At 36.6% G+C, this 23,240-nt stretch overlaps 1 long non-coding RNA gene across 4 annotated transcripts in view; it reads left to right on the top strand.

Annotated features, from left to right (window-relative positions):
• The window catches only part of LOC123383986, a 65,908-nt gene that overhangs the window by 5,807 nt on the left and 36,861 nt on the right, over positions 1-23,240 (top strand). For 3 of the 4 annotated variants that reach the window (XR_006594450.1, XR_006594448.1, XR_006594452.1), the window contains exon 2: positions 16,410-16,560. This is a non-coding gene — a long non-coding RNA (uncharacterized LOC123383986). Of the gene's footprint in view, positions 1-6,267; positions 6,442-16,409; positions 16,561-23,240 lie in introns of those variants that run through there. The other variant, XR_006594449.1, reaches the window with a different exon arrangement.

Below are 23,240 nucleotides of genomic sequence, written 5' to 3'. Positions count from 1 at the left end.
GTATATAGTAGTGCAATTGATGGGTCATAGGGTAGTTCTAAAATCTCTGTACTGTTTTCCAGAGTGGCTGCATCAGTTTTCATTCCCACCACCAGTGCAAAAGGGTTCCTCTATCCACATCCTTGCCAACATCTGTTGTTTTCTGAGTTGTTAATTTTAGCCATTCTGACAGGTGTGAGGTGGTATCTCATTGTGGTTTTGATTTGTATTTCCCTGATTATGAGTGATGTTGAGCATCTTTTCATATGTCTGTTGGCCATCTGGATGTCTTCTTTGGAAAAGTGTCTATTCATATCTTTTGCTCATTTCTTCACTGGATTATTTGTTTTTTTAGGTATTGAATTTGATAAGTTTTTTTAATAAATTTTGGATACTAGCCCTTTATCTGATGTGCCATTTGTAAACATCTTCTCCCATTCTGTTGGTTGCCTTTTAGTTCCCTTCGCTGTGTGGAAGCTTTTTATCTTGACGAGGTCCCAGTAGTTCATCTTTGCTTGTTTCCCTTGCCTCTGGAGATACGTGAAGTAAGAAGATGCTGTGGCTGAAGTCAAGGAAGTTATTGCCTGCTTTCTCCTCTAGGATTTTGATGGCTTCCTGTCTTATGTTTTGGTTTTTGATCCATTTTGAGTTTATTTTTGTGTATGATGTAAGAAAGTGGTCCGGGTTCATTCTTCTGCATGTTGCTGTCCAGTTTTCTCAACACCATTTCCTGAAGAGACTGTCTTTATTCCATTGGATATTCTTTCCTGCTTTGTCATAGATTAGTTGACCATATGTTTGTGGGTCCATTTCTGGGTTCTCTGTTCTCTTCCATTGATTTGTGTGTATGTTTTTGTGCCAGTAGCATACTGTCTTGATGATTACAGTTTTGTAATACTGCTTGAAGTCCGGAATTGTGATGCCCCAGCTTTGGTTTTCTTTTTCAGGATTGCTTTGGCTACTTGCAGTCTTTTCTGGTTCCATACAAATTTTAGGATCATTTGTTCTAGCTCTGTGAAGAATGCTAGTGTTATTTTGAAAGGGTTTGCATTGAATATTTAGATTGCTTTGGGTAGTGTTGACATTTTAACAATATTCTTCCAATCTATGAGCATGGAATGTTTTTCCATTTTTTTGTGTCTTCTTCAATGTTTTTCATAAGCTTTCTATAGTTTTCAGTGTATAGATTTTTCACCTCTTTGGTTAGGTTTATTACTAACCTTCCATTTATAATGGTATCGATTCCTTGATTTCTCTTTCTGCTTTCTCATTATTGGTGTATAGAAATGCAACTTATGCAATTACTCTTAATTATGCCCTAGAAGAATTTTTGCTTTCTGTCTCCAAGAGTATAGTTCATAAATTTGAAAGTATAGTGCCTAGGAGAGAGATGCTTTACCAGAAAACATCAACATATTTCCAATAAATTGAAAGCTGAGACTATTCTCTGGACACTTTGAGTTTCTCATGATGCTGAACCATCAGGTAGAGGAAGTGAAGGTCACTATTCTACCCTGAATGATTTATCACAATTAGCGTTACAGAATAGAAGAAAAGGGACTGTGTTTAAAACTCAGCTGGATCATGGATACCACTTGATACTTCCTTATCTAACAGTCCTTGGGAAATTGTGGTAACCCAAGGAAGACATAACCACCAGTAGCTTATAATTTATGGGAATGAAGGTATTCATTACCCTACCAGATCCAAACCTTGTCTAGTTAAAAGGGGCTGGCAGAGGGAAAGGAGAGCACAGAATTATAGCAAATTAGCTATGATTATCAGTATAGACCTTGTGACCTACTACAGAAATGAAGAGTGTAGCAGCTACAATTTATTTTATCAGGTGATTTTTTCCCCTCCAATTTCCATTGCTGCATTATCTGAACAGTATCAGTTGCACCTAACATTTAAGATTTTCAATTAACAGTTGGCCAATTAACAATCTCAAGATGCCCTTGGGTTCCTGTTGGGATCCTGATTGATTTATCTACTTTAGAGACTCTCATCTCTTCCCACAAGTTTATTTTTTCCTGTATGCAGGGAACTCTCTGGCTTTAACTCTGCCATGAGCTCTAAACATTGATATCTCATTGTTATCAGGGTGGGTTATTGTCCATAGTTGTTGGCATTCTCACTTAACCAATCAACTAAGCCTGGTAAACATCCTAAACTATTTTTCCCTCTTCTCCCTTTAATGTCCAAGGCAATTACCCTGTTGATTCTATATTCTGAGTATTTCTTCATTCTTTCCTATTCTAAAATCACCAAGGCTACAGCCTAGTTTACACTCCTATTTTATCTTGTTTATATTACCAAAAATAAAACACACATAAAATTAGGGCCTTTGCCCCCACATGGAATCACATTTGAAGAAACAGTAGTCCAAAGGAAAACTATAATCAAAAGAAATTCTAATCTCTAATGTAATCTGTCTCTGAGAAGATATCCAAAAGGAGGAAGTACAGTGCTAATAGATGGCAATTGCACCTTAGACCTCCCCGCTCATTATTGCCTCTTTGTTTCACTCTCCATGTGGATGACAGCTGCTTCTCCAAAACACTAAATCCCTGTGCAAAACTCAGTCTAGTATATCTTTTACTCCTGTTCATGATTTCTGTTTTTTCCAATATAAGCCTCTAGTTTCTTTTGTTGAAAAAGTCCTCCCATTTAACCTGATTGTCCTCCAGAAGGCCTTAGTGCTGTGCAGGAAGACACAGACTCCTCCTTCGAAGTTGGAGAAAAAGAAGAAATCAGGGGAGGGCAGCAGAGCAAAGAAGGTATTAGTTTGTTAAAACTCCTACATTTTCCTCTAGAGAACTAATGAAGGGCCACACACCTATTCCTACTATTTGGAGGCTCCTATCATTCTCCAACCATCAGCATGCTGTCATTCCTGACATAAATCCTGCCTACTCCCTTCGATTGGGTAAAATGGAATTACTGTTGTTATCTTTAGGGTTTACTGCCTAAATCTATCTGCTTTTATTTTCCCCTTAGTACACTGGTCAGTAAACAGGCCAGTGCTTTGATTTAATAGGTCTCTGGTAGGGATAAGATGATGGTTGTTTATTGAGTTACTATTTTTTTTTTTTTGTAAAGGTCCAGTGAGCCATGTAATGTGCCTCTGCCACAACTAATATAAATGTGGGGCGTCTCTGTGGGCCTTCTGATATGTGGTAAGGGCCAGAGTCAGGTCTATGGTGATTGCCATCTTTCCTCTGGTCTGTCCTACCACACTAAAAGAAAATTGCTAGACTTATTCTCAAACTGGGTGTAGTTTGGTTTGGGAGGTTGTTTCTAGCAGAAAATGGAAAAATCTGATGCAGTGGACTGAATATTTGTTGAAATTTGTGTGTTTAATTCATAAGTTGAAATCTTAACCTCCAGTGACTGTATTAGGAGGTGAAGCCTTTGGGAGGTAATTAAGTCATGAGGGTGGCGCCCTCATGAATGTGATGAGTGCCTTTATGAAAGGACTCCAGAAAGCTCCATGTCTGTCCTTCTTTCATGTAAGAATACAAGAAGTCAGCACCCTGCAGTTTGGAAGAAGTTTCCCACTAGAACTTGACCATGCTGGTGGCACCCTGATCTTGGGCTTCCAGCCTCTAGAACTATGAGAAATAAATTTTTGTTGTTTATGAGCACACTCAATTGATGATACTTTGTTATAGTAGCCTGAAAGGACTAAGACATTTGATTATATCTACTACTATACCTACCACAAACTCCCCTGCTAAGAGGCTTATTTTAAGAGGCTGAAGCATACCTGAAGCACTTCATGGTTTCCATTTCCATTCTTGAGGGCAGCTGTGGTTTTCTTTTCCCAACTTAATGCTAAGCAAACTTCACCAGTAGTGAGAAGAGTAGAGTTTGCTTAAATTTAATATGAAAGACAAGACTGTTCAATTTTTTACTATAGATTCTCACAGAAGGACTTGCTCCAAACTATTCTGCTTTCCTGGTGTGTGGTCTTTCAAAACTCATTTTTTAAAGAAAGTTAAACATTTTCTTGTTGATTGGTACATCATTAGGAATTTAACACAGGAGTTTCACGCATTCTCTGCCATGGTTTATAATTACCACAGGACAATCTGCCACCATAATGGAGATCCTGGTGGCCTTGGGTTCATGAATACTCTCCATTGCTGGGTCCTTTCAGTGCTTACTTCAAGTGCCAATATTCATCTGCCTTTGATGACTGCCATTTCTAGGGAATTTTAGCAGTATGTTCTAATCATGAAGTACACTGTTTTTTTCTCTGATCCTTGGCATGGTGATCCCTGTGAATTCCTGACCCCATGTTTATGTTAACAATTAATCTATTCCAGTTCTGCAGCCTGCCTGACCCCCATAGTGGATAGAAAGCCTCGAGGGGATCATGTTTCTGCCCTTCTTCTAAGGATAACTCTAATCTTTGATATATTTTTTGATACATTTGATATGGATTAAAAAAATTATCTGGGACAGTGACTATAATGGGGAAAGAGGATTAAGAGAACTATTTTAAGATTGGTGAAAATTAAGCCATATTATGCTAATAAGAATGCTTAATTGTAACAGCGAGAAGCTAAGGTTCCAGGAGTGAAAGGGGAATATTATAGGAGGAAAGTGTAAGAGAAGATGAGAGCAGATGGCATCCAGGGCACATATGAATGGAAGAATTTCTCTTTCAATGGAGTTAAACCCCCCTTAAAATTTTTTTCTTTTAATGTTTATTTATTTTTGAAAGAGAGGGAGAGAGCGAGCACAAGTTGGGGGAGAGGCAGAGAGAGAGGGAGACACAGAATCCAAAGCTGGCTCCAGGCTCTGAGCTTTCAGCACAGAACCCTATGCAGGGCTCAAACTCACAGGCTATGAAATCATGACCTGAGCTGAGGTTGGAAGCTTAACCAGCTGAGCCACCCAGGGGCCCCATAGTTAAACCCCTTCAATAGAGATAATGGCAGTCAAGGAGCCTATATTCAGTGTTATTACTCCTGCTGTTCACTCAGCCCTCTTCAGTCATTCCCATCACAATATTAAATTAGATTTATCAAAGTCACCAAGTTTCTTCATCTTGCAAAATGAATTGATACATTAAAAAAAATTTTATTGACCTCTCATCAGTGTATTAACTATTTGACTACTCCTTTACTCTTAGTACATTTTCTGTGTGGGGTGGCTTTCCCTCGATTTTCTTCTCCTGTTTCTCTTTCTACACCAGACTTTTAAATGTTAGAATTGCACAGGGCTCTGTTCATCATCTTTTCCTTTCACTTTATTTAGTCTTGGCTTGAAGTAACATCTCTGTGCTGACGATGTTCAAATTTATTTCTCTCTCCCAGACCTTTCCCTTTAGTTGTGGTGATTTCCTCATATAAATAAATGTCTAGTAGGAGTATCACTTTTTCATGACCAATACAAAACTCTTGATTTCCTATTTCACACCTCCCTCCCCCACCAAACACATAGTCCTTCCCTGAGCCACTGGCAGCTTGTACTGCCCAAATGGCCTCCTAAGAATTTGCTCTGTCCTTACACCTTTACCCTCAACCCCCCTCACTCCCACCAAAAGCTTATCCACATAACAGCCAGTTATCTTTCTGAAACAATAGCTGTCATTTCTCACCTAAAACCCTTTACTGATTCACATTATAGCCAAAAGGAAATCCATACTCTTTGCTATGACCTCTAAGATTGTACTGTCTGGCTTTTGCCTATATCTTTGACCTCATTTCCTTGTTTTCTCTTTTAGTCAGTACATTCTGGCCACAGAGGCCTTCCTTGCATTCCTCTATCCTAGAGTTTTTGTATCTCAGCCTCATGTCCTGCTCCTGTGCCGGATGATTTGCTGTGGTCTCCTCATTATTCAACACTCAGTTCAGAAAGTATTTCTTCAGAGAAGTCTTCTCCAACTGCCTTTAGCTAGAGGAGACTTTATCTTTTTCTGTTTGATTTACTTAACAATACTTGAAACTGTTTTATATTTTTACAAAACGTGTTACATCTGTCAGTCCTATTAAAATGCAGTCTCCTTGAGAGTAGTATCTCTTTTTGTATCTCTAAAGTACCTCAGTATTTATTGATTGATGTAAATTCCCAGGGACTTTTTTTTTTTAATTTTTTTTTCAACGTTTATTTATTTTTGGGACAGAGAGAGACAGAACATGAACGGGGGAGGGGCAGAGAGAGAGGGAGACACAGAATCAGAAACAGGCTCCAGGCTCCGAGACATCAGCCCAGAGCCGGACGCGGGGCTCGAATCACGGACCGCGAGATCGTGACCTGGCTGAAGTTGGACGCTTAACCGACTGCGCCACCCAGGCGCCCCCCAGGGACTTTTTTTTATACTTCTTTTAATGAAAGCAAACACTTCTGTCTGGGTCTCAGCCTGAAACCCCAATTTCTGAGTTGTGCATTCTCCCACAAATCGCATTTCCAACTTCAACGACGTCTCCACCATTATCCTGTGTTTTTCTGGTAAAATTTTAAAGATAATCAGGGTTACTGTTTTCATTTATTTACACCATTTAAATATTTATTTTTCATCTCTTCTACTCTCAATATTCTTTACTTGAATGACAGCTACTCAGCCCTAAATTTCTGACTTCCCAATATCTCAATTTCTAACTTAATTTTTTTCAAACTATAACCCAGTGGTTTTTAACTACTTTGTGTCTTCCCTGTGTCCTATAGAACTACCTAATAGTTTTACCCCTTTCCAAATTAAATCCTCTTTGTTGTGTTCATCACATCCACTATGGCAGATTTGTTTCATTATTATTATTAAGGTAATCAAAGGCTTAGGAACCAAGGAGGAACTGGACAGGGAAGACCCAGAGGCACTGGAAAGAAAGGCCCTTGCAGTAACATAACTCTCCATTTTTTATTCCCTGGAACTACCCCCTATGTAGATGGCAGAGTGGTCTCTGTAAAATGTGAATCATACTTTGCAGTTTCCTGCTTAGTCAGGTCCGAGGTCTCCTACTCTGGATTATTTGTACAGTGAAGTTAGAGCCTATCCTATAGGTATCTCTATATCACCTCTGTTTACTGACTGACCAGTATAGTTCCTATCTCATGACAGGCATTAATAAATGTTCGTTGAATGGACAAATGAATGGCAACCTTTTACAATGTTCTTTTACATACGACAGTATGCCCAAACATATTTGTTTCTGTTTACCAATTGATCCTCATGTTGTAGTGCTGGATCACTTGAAGTTCCAGAAACACTATTTCCTGCCCTCATTTTGTTTTTCAAGTTGTCCTCTGTGAACGAAGTGGGTCTTTAGCCCAACTTCATTCCATTTTCTACCTTCCAACAATTTATTCTTTAAAATTTTCGCAAGGATGAGGTTCGTAACTTTCCTGTTTATTTCTTCTCTCCCATGCGTTGTGGATGAGAACTAATCAGTACTCAGTAGATGCTTGTTGAATTAAATGGATTTGAATAATTGTGCTTTCAAATACAAAGATTTTTCACATACAGTATGAGCTTGACCCAATAGTGTTTCTTCTTTGGCAGAGTAAATATTACTATTTCCATTTTGTGGATAAGTTGGTTGAGGCTCAGAGAAGTTTTAGTGGTTTCCTGAACACAATATGATTTATGACAGAGGTGGCACCAAAATTCAGGTCTTCTGATAGGACTGCCAGTTCATTGTAGTGACCTTTAATTATATTTTCTTGGTTTCATAGGATCCAATTGAATTCAGCTGCCTTCTAGAGTCCTGGTGGCAGAAAATGTCAATTATGTTTTTGTTTTTTCTTCTTTTGTTATTTTGTCTTCTTCCAAACTGGGAACTTTCTTTCTTTTGTTTGTTCTGGGAACAAACTTTCTTTTGGAAATGGACTTCCAAAAGGTCCATTTCTCCATAGATTCTGAGGATGGATGAAGAAGAGATTCCCCCTTTGAGATTCAGAAATTCCTCCGGAGATATGAGGGAGAACGGGAGTTGTTTTGTTATAAGGATTTTTTTTTAAATAATAAAAATGCAGTATTACATTTGCAATTTTATCCCACTTCACAGTATTAAGCACAATTTCTAAAAAACTTAAAACATGCCATTTTTATTAATGGTCCATTTAAAACCACCAAACATTTTGATGTCAATTACTAAAACAAGGTTTAACGCTGTCAAAAAGCATTAGTGCTAAAAACAGTCATCCTCTATGTATTTTCATCTGTAAAGCATTACAGTTTATAAAACAATTTTAACTCTGAATACGTAAGGCCTTATATGAAGGTTTCCATATGTTAAGAATTTTATTTGTGTGTTTGATTTTAAATTGCTTTGAAAAACAGACAGTTGAGGTTTATAGAAAGGAATCTTTCTTTTAGGAAATAAATGTCTCAAAAGTGCAGGGCACCAGCAGTAAAAACATTCTGACCACAAATCAGAAACACATTTGGAAGTGTTTGTTGAGTACACCTTCTGAAACTAGTATTTTGTTTCTATTTGCTGGAAAATTGAAAAATCTGTTGTATCTTGGCATGGCTTAGCCAAACCTCTGGCCCAGCCCCAGATTCCTTGTGCAGTAGATGGCATTTTTGTATATACAGTGAAGCTGCCTAGCCCTCTGTTTTCATCACATATATTTTAAATATAAAATGTACCTGCTAACAGTACCATTATTCAGCTAGAATTATCCTTCACATCATAGTAGCTTGCATACTCTTTCTTTTTCCTTAAAAATTGTATATAAGACAAAAAAGAGAGAGAGAGAAGATGACAATTAATCAGTGTTTCAGCTGCTGAGTGGCATCTGGCCAAAAGCCACTAGGCTGACAACTAGAGTTTGGAGTGTGTTTTCGCAAGGCTAATTTAAGGTGAACTTAGATGAATTCAAGATTTATAAGCCCAAAAATGTCCTGACTAGAGCAAAGTTCAAGTAAAGTAATTCGCTGCTCACCATGCAGATGGGGTTGAGCCCACACTGCCCTATGATTTAGTCTGTAGTCAAGGAGAATTTTAAAAACAGGCAGAAGGGCTGACTTTCTGTGTTTCACTTCAAAGGTCTTCTAATAACTGAGAGGATTATACTGTTTTAACCAGCTAAGAAGGTTAGGTGGTTTTGAACGAGTGCTTTTATAGCTATCGATAATTCTTAAGTTTAAATTGTAAGGATCACCTCTAGTGTACATCTCTAACACATTAACGACTCTGAGAAGCTCACACTCCTACCTTATGACTTCATAAAATCTTCAGAATAAATAGCAGAAATTTTTAAAGGATTGTAAATACCCCAGAGTTGTGGGATTAGGGTCGAGAAACAATCTGGAAAATCATTTGATTAAACATACTTAGCCCATTTGAAAAACATTTTTAACCATCCTAAATATCAAAGCATGTTAATACAGAATAATTGTCACCAAAATAGGAAACAAGATTCAGTGTTATTTTGCACTATACTAGCATGTTTTATGCCAGTGTTACCAAATTAGGAGGAAGTTTAAATGCTTGCTCACTAGGGAAAACAAAAACTACAAAAAACAAACAAAAAACCTTTCTCTCTGTAAAATGCTAAGGATTATTTAATTGAAAGGAAAAAGAACACATAGAAAGTAGCTGTCATTTTTAACAAGGGAAAAATGTTAATCTTATTGTGAAGGAATGTTTTTATAAAAGGAGTTTCATTTTCTTAATCCTATTTATTATTAGTATGAGAGTTAAAATATTCTTCAGTGCAGTTACTCTAATAGATACTTAGAAGGTAAACACTCAAATGGTTAAAGTGCAGCATAGATTGGTTAAAAACAGATAAAATTGTCACATAAAAAACACTGTGTTCCTGTTTAATGAATTTCCTTTTTAAAGGGACTGAGAAAGAGACACCTATAAATGGTGCAGGGGGTTGCAAATTACCTTGTTTAAATATAATAAAATGACATTTCTAAAGTAGTAAGGTACATCTGGTAAACAGTAGTTGACGTTTACCAGTGGCTCTGAGTGGGATTTTAAGTAACACTGGCCTTTATAGCTATAAGAAGAAACAAGTTGATTAAATAGATGTGCTTCGTTCATTTTTGAATATTATTCATAAGCTATACTAGGATATTTTTTCCTGGCAGTAGCAGAGACAAATATGGATTTTTGCACTTCGGCTGAAAAAATAATTGTGCAGGGCCTTGTAAACTGTCAGGCACCAAGCCAGGGCTTACTCATTCCCTCCACACTCTTAACTTAAACAGTCTCGATTTTCCCCCTAAACATACCTTTTATTTTCTACAAACGTGCATATGTCGTGGGCGGAAGCTTGGCAAGTTCTTTGTCTGCTTCTTTTAAGGTCTATTTTCCACCTGCATTGGAATGGGGGCAGCAAGACATAAAACAGTCTAGCCAGGCTGTGGGGACATGCCCTCCCTGGGAGAGAAGTCTGATCTATGTTTTCTTCTGTAAAATGAAAGAGGCTCTTATGACAGAGAATCACATCTTTTACTGTGGAACTTATTTCCTAACAAATGCAGCACCAAGTTTGAAAACAGGATTTGTGCTGATCCTTGTTTCATTGGCTTGGTTGCTGAGAGCACCTAGATGCTTTATTATGTTACCTGCTGGTTGCATCTTTACATACATTTGTTGTTATGATTAAACTCATTTGATTCATTTTCAAATTCTCTAGCTTTATTCACACCAGAAGTCTTCCATTGACTTGTCCATGTGCTCTGAGCATTCCTTACCCCAGAAACTAGAATGGATTGGGGGTCCTCAGTAGAGGATGCCCAGTTGTTGCAACTCATTGCACGAGCATGGGAGATTATAGCACCCATGAGCTGCACTTGCAAATGTTGCCCATCAGAGGAGAGGATTAATGTGGGCTTTCCTTTCATAGTTCATATGTGTTCTAAAGGCTGGATTTTTTTTTTAACTAGGATGTATTGAATTCCTGTTAGAAAACACCAGGTGTTTTATTAACTCATGCCTGACCAGTTTCAAATGGACATTCTTTACTAGCAAGAAGTACAATGAAGTTGATTCTACGGATCATAACCTTTTCACTCCTTTCCAATCAGGCAGGGATTGGAATCTCAGTGACTCCAATCTCAGTGACTAAAGGCTGTACCTTTAGTATCACCTCTGGCCAATCAGAAATATCTTTTAAGATTGGACTCTCCATGGATGTAGTAATCTTAAGTTTTGATAATCTTAGTTAAAATCTTAAATTTTGATTTTAGTCAAAAATAGGAAGAAGTACATTTTCTCCACTTGACTTTACAGAATTAATGATATTCCATTTCTTTGACACATTTCATCATTTTGTTATGGAATTCCATTTTTTTCTGTTCTTTAAAATTGGTGGGCATTGACTTTAAAATGTGTATATTTATTGTTGATAAGATTTTCAGTTAATATGATAACATTAAAATATGTTTTCCCCTGAAGATAGGGCAACTGTCCTGTGTTTGCAGTAATTTGATGTTGACATTTCTTCTCTATGTACTTTCTTCACTCCATGCAGCAATTGTAGAACAATTCGTTCTACAATTTTGACTACAGTGGTAGTTATTATAAAAACGATCATGGAAGAGAAGTGTAGTGCTTTTCTTCCCAGACATCCTTCTATCTACAAAGAAAGTCCTGAATCATAAACTGTTAACTTAGGCTTTCTCTAAGAATGATATTTTTAGATGGCCTTGGGGATCCAAACGATTTCATTAATGTTTTTAATCATCTTATTTTTATTTTTATTTTCATTTTCATTTTGAGAGAGAGAGTGTAAGCAAGGGAGGGGCAGAAAGAGAGGGAGAGAGAGAATCTTAAGCAGGCTCCACATCCAGCACTGAGCCTGACACAGGGCTCTATCTCATGACCTACCTTGAGATCATGACCTGATCTGAAATCAAAAGTTGGACACTTAACCTACTGAGCCACCCAGGCACCTGGCTAATTTCTTTTCTGAAGCTGGTGTCAGAAGCAGGGAGAATAAAGATTCTGAGTCTGTTGCTTATAATTATTTAGAGTATAAACTTTGCTTTCACTGAACTTACAATCTCCAACAGGTCTGCTTATATTCTGTAGAACTAGAGGTAGTTCTAGAGCCCAGTCAGAAATATTCCAGCTTATCTTTTTGGTAGATACATTCTTGGGGTACCATTTGGAGACATGAGGACTGCTTGATAAGTTCATTTTATAGATATGACTGTAAGAGGCACATAAAGCCTGACACTTTTTCTTAACTCCACCATTATGCAGTAGTCTGTTGAAAGAAATGGAAGTGGGTTTAAAAAAAGAAAAGATCTTGTTATCTGTTGAAGGGTCTTTTAATTCCTCTTGCTACTAAGCACTTTCTTTTACTGATGAGAAATGATAAGGGAAGTTTATAAGGAGGTCTTAGGAAGTTTACTGTCCTCATCTGAAATTAGTCAGTGTTTTAAGTAATGTAGACATTCATCTAAAATCTTTACAGGGTTTATCACATCTTGTATAGCATTTCTTCCACTTTCAGATATCATTTGACCTTGTTTGCAGTTTTTCTAGCCCGAGGTAAGTTTGAGAACACAATGGAAGTTAGATGCTGCTCAGACTGGTAGACTTGCAAAGCTTCCCATCTCTAAAACAATCCATACAAATTTAAAACAGAAATGAAGGCTATTGCTGCATGAAGCTAAAAGTCTATTCAGAATCCCTAGGTGGCATGGAAAGCATTTAGACTCATTTCATTCACATGTCAGGTAAAGACTTTCATTTAGCAGTGAGATGAATGCTGAATAATGGGTCTTTTGAATAATGTAATTAAGAATTCATTAAGGAGGACTTAAAAAAAAAAAAAAAGAATGCACTGTGTGTACTCCCTACACTGAACTCCCAAAATGTATCACAGAGTTGATGATTAAAAAAAAATCAGCTGAGAACCAATTAGAAAAATACTGTTATTTCATTTATAAAATACTGACATTAAAATTCAATGAGGAACAAATATATGTTTGAATTTATTAGAAATTATATGAAATCAGGATTAAAGATCATTTGTATTATTTTAAAATGTGCTCATAATATAACAAAGGATTTAACCAACATTCTGTTTCCCTGAAAAGATCTCTTAGTGTTCACCATGTGAACCTTACAATATTGAAGAAATTCACTTTGTTCTTGGATAACTGATCAAATGAGAAATGGCAAACTTCCTTTTTTATTCTTTGCTTTATATGAATTGAAATGATGAAAAGTTTTAAAACAAACCCAAAAGTGTCAACAGCAGGTCAGAGATTTGCCTGTAACAAAAGCTAATATTGCTGTTATCTTTGTATGGCTGTTATCTACACAAGAGGAAGGAGGTAAAGAATTTCACTGTTTTCTCACTGATCAGCACCTACTAGTGTTCAGACTATCCCTGTGTTCCCACAGCCTACCTTATATCATGCTGCTTGCATACAACAGAGAGAAACTACCTGCTGGAGTAGAGGCAGATGTTTGTGGATATCAGAGTTCAGTGACTGGGGACATAGAATCTTCTACAGAGGCAGTGATAGAACTTTTACTATTTTTCTTGAGTAATGTGGATATTTTATTGAAGCCTCAGAAATATGTTCTCATAGCATTTGCAATCATCTGTTTTTGTCCTGGGAAAGGGACCATATTCAGTAAATTGTTCTTACATTCTTTGCTTGGGCATGTTACAGGCCATCCCTATCTGTAGCATACATTTATTATTTTTTTCAACATGTGTTTTTCCCACCAAGTATATGAAGAAAAAAGGTCAAGAAATTGATGGAATATAATTAATTGATTTGCTTTTGTTGTCAAACAAATTGAGTCATATTGGATTAATTATAGTCAAACTGCATTAATACATAAATTGAAATTTATTTTTTAACTTGTTAAGAGTATATTGAAAACAAATAATGAATCCACTTGAAAGAGTTGCTTCTGAGGCTTAGGCGTCTATATAGAACTGACTTGTAAACTGAGCTTGATTTCCTGTTCTCTTGAGAATTCTGGTCCAGGGGAGCTAGACTCTTTAATGCACAATTGTACAAAGGGAAGTGATCTAATGACCTGCCCTAAAAATTTAAAAATGAAAAAAGCCCCACCTCTCCGGCTGGAATTATTCATCCAGATGGTACATTGGAAGCTTTTAGTGCTGACTGCATTCTTAAGGCTTTCATTTTTATTTTGAAGATCATTTCTTCCTTTAAAGATTTCTTCTAGTTAATTGGAAACAGTAAGACCTAATGGAATGAACAAAGGATAAAGGATTGCAAATGTTGAAGTCTAATCCTTACTCTGTCAGTGACTACTGCTTTGTGTTTCGACCACGATACATGGCCCCTTTGTCTCAGTTTTGTCTTACAACACAAGATGTGGAATTGCCATTTTTAGACTGGGAGTATGTGAGCATAGGAGGGGAGGATGAATAATGTCCTCTCTGACAATGTTATTTACAGGAAAGATAGACATTCATGTCATTAAGTTGCGTATATACTAGAGACTCAAAACTTTATAAACACGCTTGTTAGCATTCGTTAACTAGTACAGCTAATATAGTCTGAACATAGACTTAATTGTTGAAGAAATCCAATGTAGAAAATGACTAGAGTTGGCCTGGGTTGATGAAATAAATTTTCTATGGGGAAAGACATATTTTATCTAGGTTTAAATTTTTTTTTTGATGTTTATTTATTTTTGAGAGAGAGAGAGACACACAGCACGAGTCAGGGAGGGGCAGAGAGAGAGGAAGACACAGAACATAAAGCAAGCTCCAGGCCCTGAGCTGTCAGCACAGAGCCCGATGTGGGGCTTGAACTCATGAGCTGTGAGATCACGACTTGAGCTGAAGTCGGATGCTTAACCGACTGAGCCACCCAGGCACCCCTAGCTAGGTTTTAAAAAAATTAAAATTAATCTTGGCGTTTTGAAGCTAAAAAGATTTTTAGATTTCCTTTGAAAGAATGGTCTTTGTGAAAGACATACCCTGAAGTGACCCCCAATGAGCCATAGCCTTATATAGTCATCTTCCCTTGAATGTCAGTGAAATCTGTAACTTGCTCCTAAATAATAGAATATGGCAAAGATGATGGGGTATCACTCTTGTGATTACATTTGACCATATGACTTTGCCTTTGTAGGCTAGAATCAGAGAAATTCTCCTTTGGCTATGTTGGGGAGGAAAAAATTTTTCTTTACTCTTCAAGATTCTTTTGGCTAGTCTAAGAATTAAATTGACATGTCAGAGATTAGCAAGAGAAAATCAAATCTAATTATGTACATACAGGGAATCCACATAAACATGAGATTATGAAGACAGGCAAAATAAAGTATATATGTCATTCTGGACCAAGGAGAAGGGGGATAAGGATGTGGAACATCAAAGGGAAGGAAAGCAGTTCACAGGCAGATGAAAATGAGTCTGTTTGGTAAACAAATGTTTACTCAAATTATAGGACAAAGAGAAAAATTTTGATAAACGGACTTTGCTAAATTCCTCTTGGTAACCATCCCTCATTCATATTCTACCTCGTTCATCTGTAAAACCTATGGTGATTTACCCATCCTAAAACAGACCTATCTAAATTCTTTTAGGTAGTTAAGGGGAAGACAAAGGGAAAGTTCTTGTCTTCTGTTTCTTAAAAAATAGTCAACCTAGGAGTGCATGGCTGGCTAAATTGGTGGAGCATGCAACTCTTGATCTCAGGGTCATGAGTTTAAGCCCCAGGTTAGGCAGAGAACTTAAATTAAAAAAAAAAAAGCCTAAAATAATACACATGCCAAGTAGACACATTTTCGAATTTAAAAATGAAAAAAGCCCCACCTCTCCAGATGGAATTATTCATCCATATGGTATATTGGAAGCAAGTTTTGCTTCCTTACAGCTATGAAGAAGAAACAGACATATTGTGAACTGCCTATGGAGAGAGCCACATGTTAAGAAGGCTTCTAAGATTTGAAACCCTCAGTCATATAACTGCAAGGAAATAAATGATTCCAATAGCTTTAGATGAGCTTGGAAGCAGCTTCTTTTTCTAGTTGAGGCTCCAGATGAGGACAAACCTAACCATGCCAGTACTCATGACCCATGGAAGCCACATATTTAATGAATGTGTGTTGTTTTAAGCTGTTAAGTTTGTGGTAATCTGTTAGGCAAGAGAAGGGAATATAGTTGAATTTGTTCTAATTCTAGAATTCTATAAGTAAAATAATTTTACCACACTCTAATATGTTTATTTATAAATTGTATATATTGCTATAAAACATGATTAATTATCATGAAGGTTTCTTTTTTATTAGACAAAAATAAAAACACAGTAGTGCTAATATTTTCTCCTCTACCCAGTGTATCACCTATACCAACCTTAGGAGTTCTGCACACACATTATAAGACCATTGCTTTACTCTGGGGTTTCCAAGGTTGTAGATAAGTATGAGTCAAAATAAATTTAGTTTTATTTCACAAAATTCCTTATGTATTAAAACTCACATATTGTTAATACTTCTACAAAATTCCAGATGTCCATCTGTTGCTGACTTTGACTAGACCCCACTAAACACTCAGAGTGGATGAAGAAAGATGTGGAATACTGAGGAAGGGGCAGAACTGAAGACAACATTGTCCTGGCTCTGGACATATAATTTTGTTTAACCTTCAAGTCAAGCCAAGGTAATCTGAAGTTTGCTTGTTCAAATAATGGCAACATATAGGTTATATAGGTAGTATAGGTGAGATATATGGGATATTTATATGTGGGACAATCTGTCTTCATGCTATTCTCTAACTTGTACTTCCTTTAACTCTGCCTTCTTTTTTTATTCTGAATTTTAGAAGGGAAGTCAAATTGGCCACAGAGTCAGGAGAAAGGGGACATTATATATATGTTGTGGATAACAACTGGTAGAGGCCCAATTTTACTCAAATTTGGGGGACAGTCACATCATTTATCCTCTACCATGCCAAATACCAAGTAGGTTTCAAGTTGAATATTTAAACACACAATGACTGTTGAGATATTTCATCATTTTTTAAAATTTTTTTTACCAATCATTTAAGGTGTTGAAGTTGAGAAAGTTCTGGTAATGAAAACACATTTGTCATTTATTTAGTAATTACTTTGTATCAAAAACAATGGTGGAAAATTTTCTAAATTATGTCATTTATTTAAAAATTTTCTAAATTATGTCATTTATTCAATTTTTAAATGTTTTTATTTTTGGGAGAGAGAACGCAAGCAGGGGAGAGGCAGAGAGACAGAGAGAGAGAGAGAGAGAGAGAGAGAGAGGAGATCCCAAGTAGGCTCTGTGCTTTCACTGCAGAGCCCATGTGGGGTTTGATCCCACAAACCATGAGATCATGATCTGAGCCAAAATCAAGAGTTAGACAGTCAACTGACTGAGCCACCCAGGCACCCTTAAATTGTCTTTTAATCATTCCAGTAGTTTCCCTGGATCAGTAGAGCAGAGTGGTTAAGAGCACTGATGTGGAATCAAATTGCTGGGTTCATATGCCTGCTCTACTACTTGTTGTGACCTTACTTCAAGCTCCTAAATCATTCATTCATTCATTAATTTAACAAATACATATTTCCACATTCTATGAACCACTCATTTTTCTGGGTACTGGAGATTCATTAGTGAACAAAATAGGCTGTATACCTCATGGAGCTTAGGTTCTATTTGGGGTACCCAAAGATTGATAGAATAAACAGTAAACAAACAAATACATAAAATGTTAGGTGGTGACAAGTGAACTTAAGTAAACCAAAATAATTTGGATAAAGAAAAGCAAAAGGGTGCTCTTTCTGCAGAATGGTCAGGGAAAGCCTTTCAGAGAAGGAGGTGTCCTTTGAGCAGAGATTGAAAAGTAGTATGGACAGGAGCATGTATACATCTGGGGGAAGAAATTTCAGAGAGAGTGAGAAAAAAGTACTCAGGTCCTATGAGGGAAGTTTGTTTGGTGTGTTGCCAGGAGAGAAAGGAGGGCAGTGTGTCTAGAAAAAAGTGAGCCAGGCAGGGATTGTTGGTAAGAGAGGCCTAGACATAAGCCCAGATAAATAAGTGTGAGATTAGAGAAAGCAGTTAGAAGGTCATTGCAATAATTCAGATAAGAGGGGATGGTAGTTTCGACTCTTGAAATAAGAAGTAGACATTTGGTAGCTACACTTGTGAACAGAGCATTGGGTATAGAGAAGTTGAATCACTGTTATATATCTGACACTAATGTAACATCGTATGTCCACTATACTAAAAAATGGTAGGGTGCTGGATTCTGGGTGTATTTTAAAGGTGCAGATGTTTGGATTTGTTGATAGATTGAAGTGGCATGTAAGAAAAAGGAGTAAAGAATGACTCTAAGGTTTTGGCAAATGGAAGACTGGAATTGCCATTTATTGGGTTGGAAGAAACTGGTGGTAGAGTGGATGTGAAGAGCTTGAGTATCATTCTGTTTTGACCGTGACAAAATTTGACATGCTATCAAATATTCAAATGGAAATACTGACTGAGTTGTTGAATTCAGAGTTCAGAGTAGTGGTTGGGTTGTTGTCAGTATTTAGTAGTATTTAAAACCATAGTATTAGGATGATGGTTATCAGGGGAACACTAGGTCCTCCTCAATTTCTCTCCAGTCCTACTTACATCATAGAATCTTGAATGTTTCAGAGTCTATACTATTCCAAGTTTTCGTTAATAGGAAAATATCTGTTCAGATATTATTACCAGAAATATATCAAATAGTATATCACTCATCCATCATTCTACCTCTCAATCAAAAGGGTTGATTTAACTTAAAAATATTTAACTTATAGACCAAGAGAACTAAATATTATCAACAAAATAGATTTACGTGTATTTTTTGGCATGTATTTTTATTCTTTAGTCCTATCCAGTTTTATGATGAATTGTTTCCTTTTCTTATATTTTTCAATATTCCCGTTGCTTATTTTTTTTAATACTCCTTATTTTGCCTGTGCATCTTTATTTACTTTGTATAATACTTCACCTTGCATTTTCTCTTCAGCTTTCTTTAGAGTTCTATCCAGTTCCTATATAGGGTATCAAATGTTTTCATGCCCTTAACACTTCCTCTTCTGTATTCTTTTCTGTTCAGTTTCAATCTTCTGCAAGTGGTGACATTTAGGTTGGAGAAGGGCAAGACAAAGTTGTGACTTAAAGCTTGTAACTCACTCCACAGCATTTGTACTAAGCATTTGTACTGACTTAGTACAATATACATTTTAATACAGATACCATTAATTTGCTGTCTTTTTGGAGACTGAAGTCTACTTGGGGAAACATAATGTTCCTAGATGAAACAAATCAAAGGAAAACTACATGGCAATGTGGAAAGAATGGCACAATTTTATAGTAAAAGATATACTCTCAAATACAGAGGTGCAGCAGTTGAGTAGTTGAGTTCTGTGGTGGGATATTTGTTTATCCAACAAAGGTTTACATAATCTTAATAGATTTTCCATTACCTCATATTATGAGAAGACATGAAGGTGTGATGTGAAAAGCATTAAACAACAGGTGAAGCAGGGGTACTGACCAATCAGGCTTACGTTGGATGTAATTTATGAAATGCAAATTAAAGCCATCCTGTGATACCACTACCCACCTGTTAGAATGCCTCTTAAAAAGCACTGTTGAGGATGTGAAACAACTGAAATTCTCATATATTGCTGGTGCAAATGCAATATTCTATAGAAAGAAGTTTGACAGTTTCTGATACAGTTAAATCTACATTCACTATACACTCTGGCAGTTCCAGTCCTAGATATTTACGTAAGATGTGAAAACTTGTATTCACACAGATTCTTATAAGTGAAAGTGTCTGATGGCTTTATTTATAATTGTCCCAAACTGTAAAAATCAAAATGTCTTTCAACTGGACAAACTCTGTTGCATCCATGCAGTGAAATGTAAAATTAAAAGGAATGAACTACTGGTACATGCAATTGCATGGATGAATCTCAGTGCATTGCACTTGGTGAAAGAAGCCAGATTCAAAAAGCTACTTTATAAAATGTGATGATTCTGTTACGACATTCTGCAAAGGCAAAACTATAGGCAGAAAGTCATATCAGAATTTCCAGGAGCTTTGGGTATGGTGAGGGATAAAGAGGCTTGGAAAATTTGGGGGGGGGGTTGAAACTTTTTATTTTGGTTTTAGTGATGGCTACATGACTCTATGTGTTTGTCAACATTGATAGAACTATGCACTAAAAAAGGATAAACTTTAAGGTATTTGTACCTCAAAAAAAAAAGCACCTTTTTTTTTTTTAATTTTTTTTTTCAACGTTTATTTTATTTTTGGGACAGAGAGAGACAGAGGATGAATGGGGGAGGGGCAGAGAGAGAGGGAGACACAGAATCGGAAACAGGCTCCAGGCTCTGAGCCATCAGCCCAGAGCCTGACGCGGGGCTCGAACTCACAGACCGCGAGATCGTGACCTGGCTGAAGTCGGACGCTTAACCGACTGCGCCACCCAGGCGCCCCAAAAAGCACCTGTTTTTAAAAAAATATATATATAAAGGAAAATCTGTTTTCCTTTTCTGTAATCTACAATATGATAATCAGGTGTTTTTGGAGTTGAGTTTTAGTTTGAGCAGTTTATCAGGGGAGACTAATACCTCATGTTCCCTGGAGTTAATTCTATTTAATTTTTATCATAAAAAAGTTGTTTTTTTTGACCAAGTTATGTAGTTTTAGGAGGAATTCATCTATAGTAATGGGAGAGGTCAAGGACACCTATCTATATGTGTTGATATTCCTGAAGAAAGAAGGATATACTGTATATTGAACATCTCTTTCATGTGAAGTGTTTCATATATAATCTTAATCATTTAAAAATGGTCCCATAAGATGAGTATCATTTATTACCATGTCTAATTTACTAATGTGAGAACAGTTTCAAAGAATTTAAGTATTTTTTCTATAACATGGATGAGCCACGATTCAAACAGATTTTTTTTGACTCTAAGTTTATGTTCTTTCTCTGACATCTCCTGTCTCTGATATAATTCCCACAGATGTCTACCCAAAGAGAAAATAGTCTAAGTTTGAATTATTTTATACTTTAGCTTGAGTTATTAAATACTAAATTATCCTTCTGAAAAACTGAGGCTACTCCATAAAATATTGAGCACTTATCCAGACATTCAAGGTATGCTCAATTTGATTCCAGATTAATCCTGCACTTCCCTTTTGTACGTATGCTCAAAACTATACTACTGGTTTTTGTTTGTTTGTTTGTTTTGTTTGGTTTGGTTTTTGTTTTTTTTTGTGTGTGGGATCTTTGCCAGTTTTCTGGATCTCTTCCAAGATGTTTTTGGAAAGTGGGGTAAAAAAATCTAAATTATTATGCAACCTGGGATAACTATATAAATATTCAGATATACTTTTCATGTATTCTGAGTCCTTTAAAGAACCATATCCCTTCTATAAAATTTTTTCTAATGTTTATTTATTTTTGAGAGAGAGAGAGAGACAGTGCGAGCAGAGCAGGGAAGGGGCAGAGAGAAAGGGAAACAGAGAATCTTAAGCAGGCTGCAGGCTCTGAGCTGTCAGCACAGAGCTCAACATGGGGCTCGAACCCATGAATCGTGAGATCATGACCTGAGCCAAAGTCAGATGCCCAACCGACAGAGCCACCCAGATGCCCTAAATCATATCTCTTCTAAATAACCATAAGCTCTTTAAAGACAAGAGCTATCTTTATAATATCTGGTATATATCACAATATCAGCTCTAAAACTTTCCACTTAGAAGATGTTCAATAAATATTTTTTGAAAGAATAAAGGAATGAATGAATGAGTGAATGAATGAATGAATGAATGAATGAATAATGTGGCAATAGAGAATAGAGGTAAAAAACTTTGGAGTTGAATAGAAACCTGTATCCAAGTCCTAGATATTCCATTTACTATTTGTTTCTGTTTAAGTTAATCATTTAACCTTGCTAAGACTCACTTTCCTTTATTATAAAATGAAGATAATAACACTTATCAATTGTTAGTTGTGAGGATTAAATGAGAAAAGTACTTAATGTGCTTAGCACAGTTGCAAACATAGTAAGTGTTCAAGGTACAATTTATTAATAATAGTAAAATTCTATATTGTATCATTAGTCATAAAAATTATGAATCAATAGTAATATTTAGGTGCCTACCCAGACTTTATGTATTCTTTTAATTCTCCTGAGTCCTGACACTCATGTATAATTTAGAGAATGTGATTCCACGAGTAGAATTATTTAGTGCAGTGTTCAAGTCATTTTTCTTGAATTGAAAGGGAGATGTTTCCAAGGGAAAGAGTAAGTTGGGTTGATGGCTCTGGGTTTTTGATACCTCTCCATATCCACATCTGCAATCATCAGTTTTAAGTAGTGAGTCATTTGAAAAAGGATTATTTTGAAATAAAAATAGTATTAAATACTATAAGTAACAGGAAAATCATTGTCAGTTTTTCTAAGGTTAATGATTAGTGGCTCCAAGTATGGGTCAAGCATAAGCTGTATCAGCTTCTGGGTTTATGCCTATTCAGTTAGTGTCAGAGGAGTGGACATATAGGGAACCAGTTTTCAAGAGATCCTGAAGAGTTTCTTAAGTTTCTGTTCTGATGGAAGGGAAAGCTAGCCATCAAGCTTTTGCTAGACACAAGGCCTTTGTGTCCAAAAGGAGAGGCTGTCTTTGAGTAAGCAATGTAAGTATCCTTTGGATTTGTCTTTCAGTTTAATCAATAAATCTGAGTCCGTGTGAGGAAACAAGGATGGGGCAGAGTGGCTGTAATTAACAATAGAATTATTTTGTGTAAAGTGAAAATACCACCAAGTTTCATTGCATTGACTTGAGACAGTTCAGTTTCATTATGTGTTCTCAAAACTTTCAGCAAATCAATAGCAGTTGGACTGTTAGATAAAAAGTGGCAGCCTGTGGCTGATGGGAACTGGAGAATTAGAGGAGCAAAGTGCTGAATATGTCACATGCTGAATGGGAGGGAGTGCTCTGGAATAGGTTCTCTTGGAGAGATTCTCTTGGGACTCCATCCTTAAGGAGGGGACACTTTCTTTTTTTTTTCAATATATGAAATTTATTGTCAAATTGGGTTCCATACAACACCCAGTGCTCATCCCAAAAGGTGCCCTCCTCAATACCCATCACCCACCCTCCCCTCCCTCCCACCCCCCATCAACCCTCAGTTTGTTCTCAGTTTTTAAGAGTCTCTTATACTTTGGCTCTCTTCCACTCTAACCTCTTTTTTTTTTCCTTCCCCTCCCCCTTGGGTTTCTGTTAAGTTTCTCAGGATCCACATAAGAGTGAAAACACATGGTATCTGTCTTTCT

The sequence above is a fragment of the Felis catus genome, chromosome A2 (genome assembly GCF_018350175.1).
Source record: "Felis catus isolate Fca126 chromosome A2, F.catus_Fca126_mat1.0, whole genome shotgun sequence".
NCBI lineage: Eukaryota > Metazoa > Chordata > Mammalia > Carnivora > Felidae > Felis > Felis catus.
This window is presented reverse-complemented; position numbering and strand designations above follow the sequence as displayed.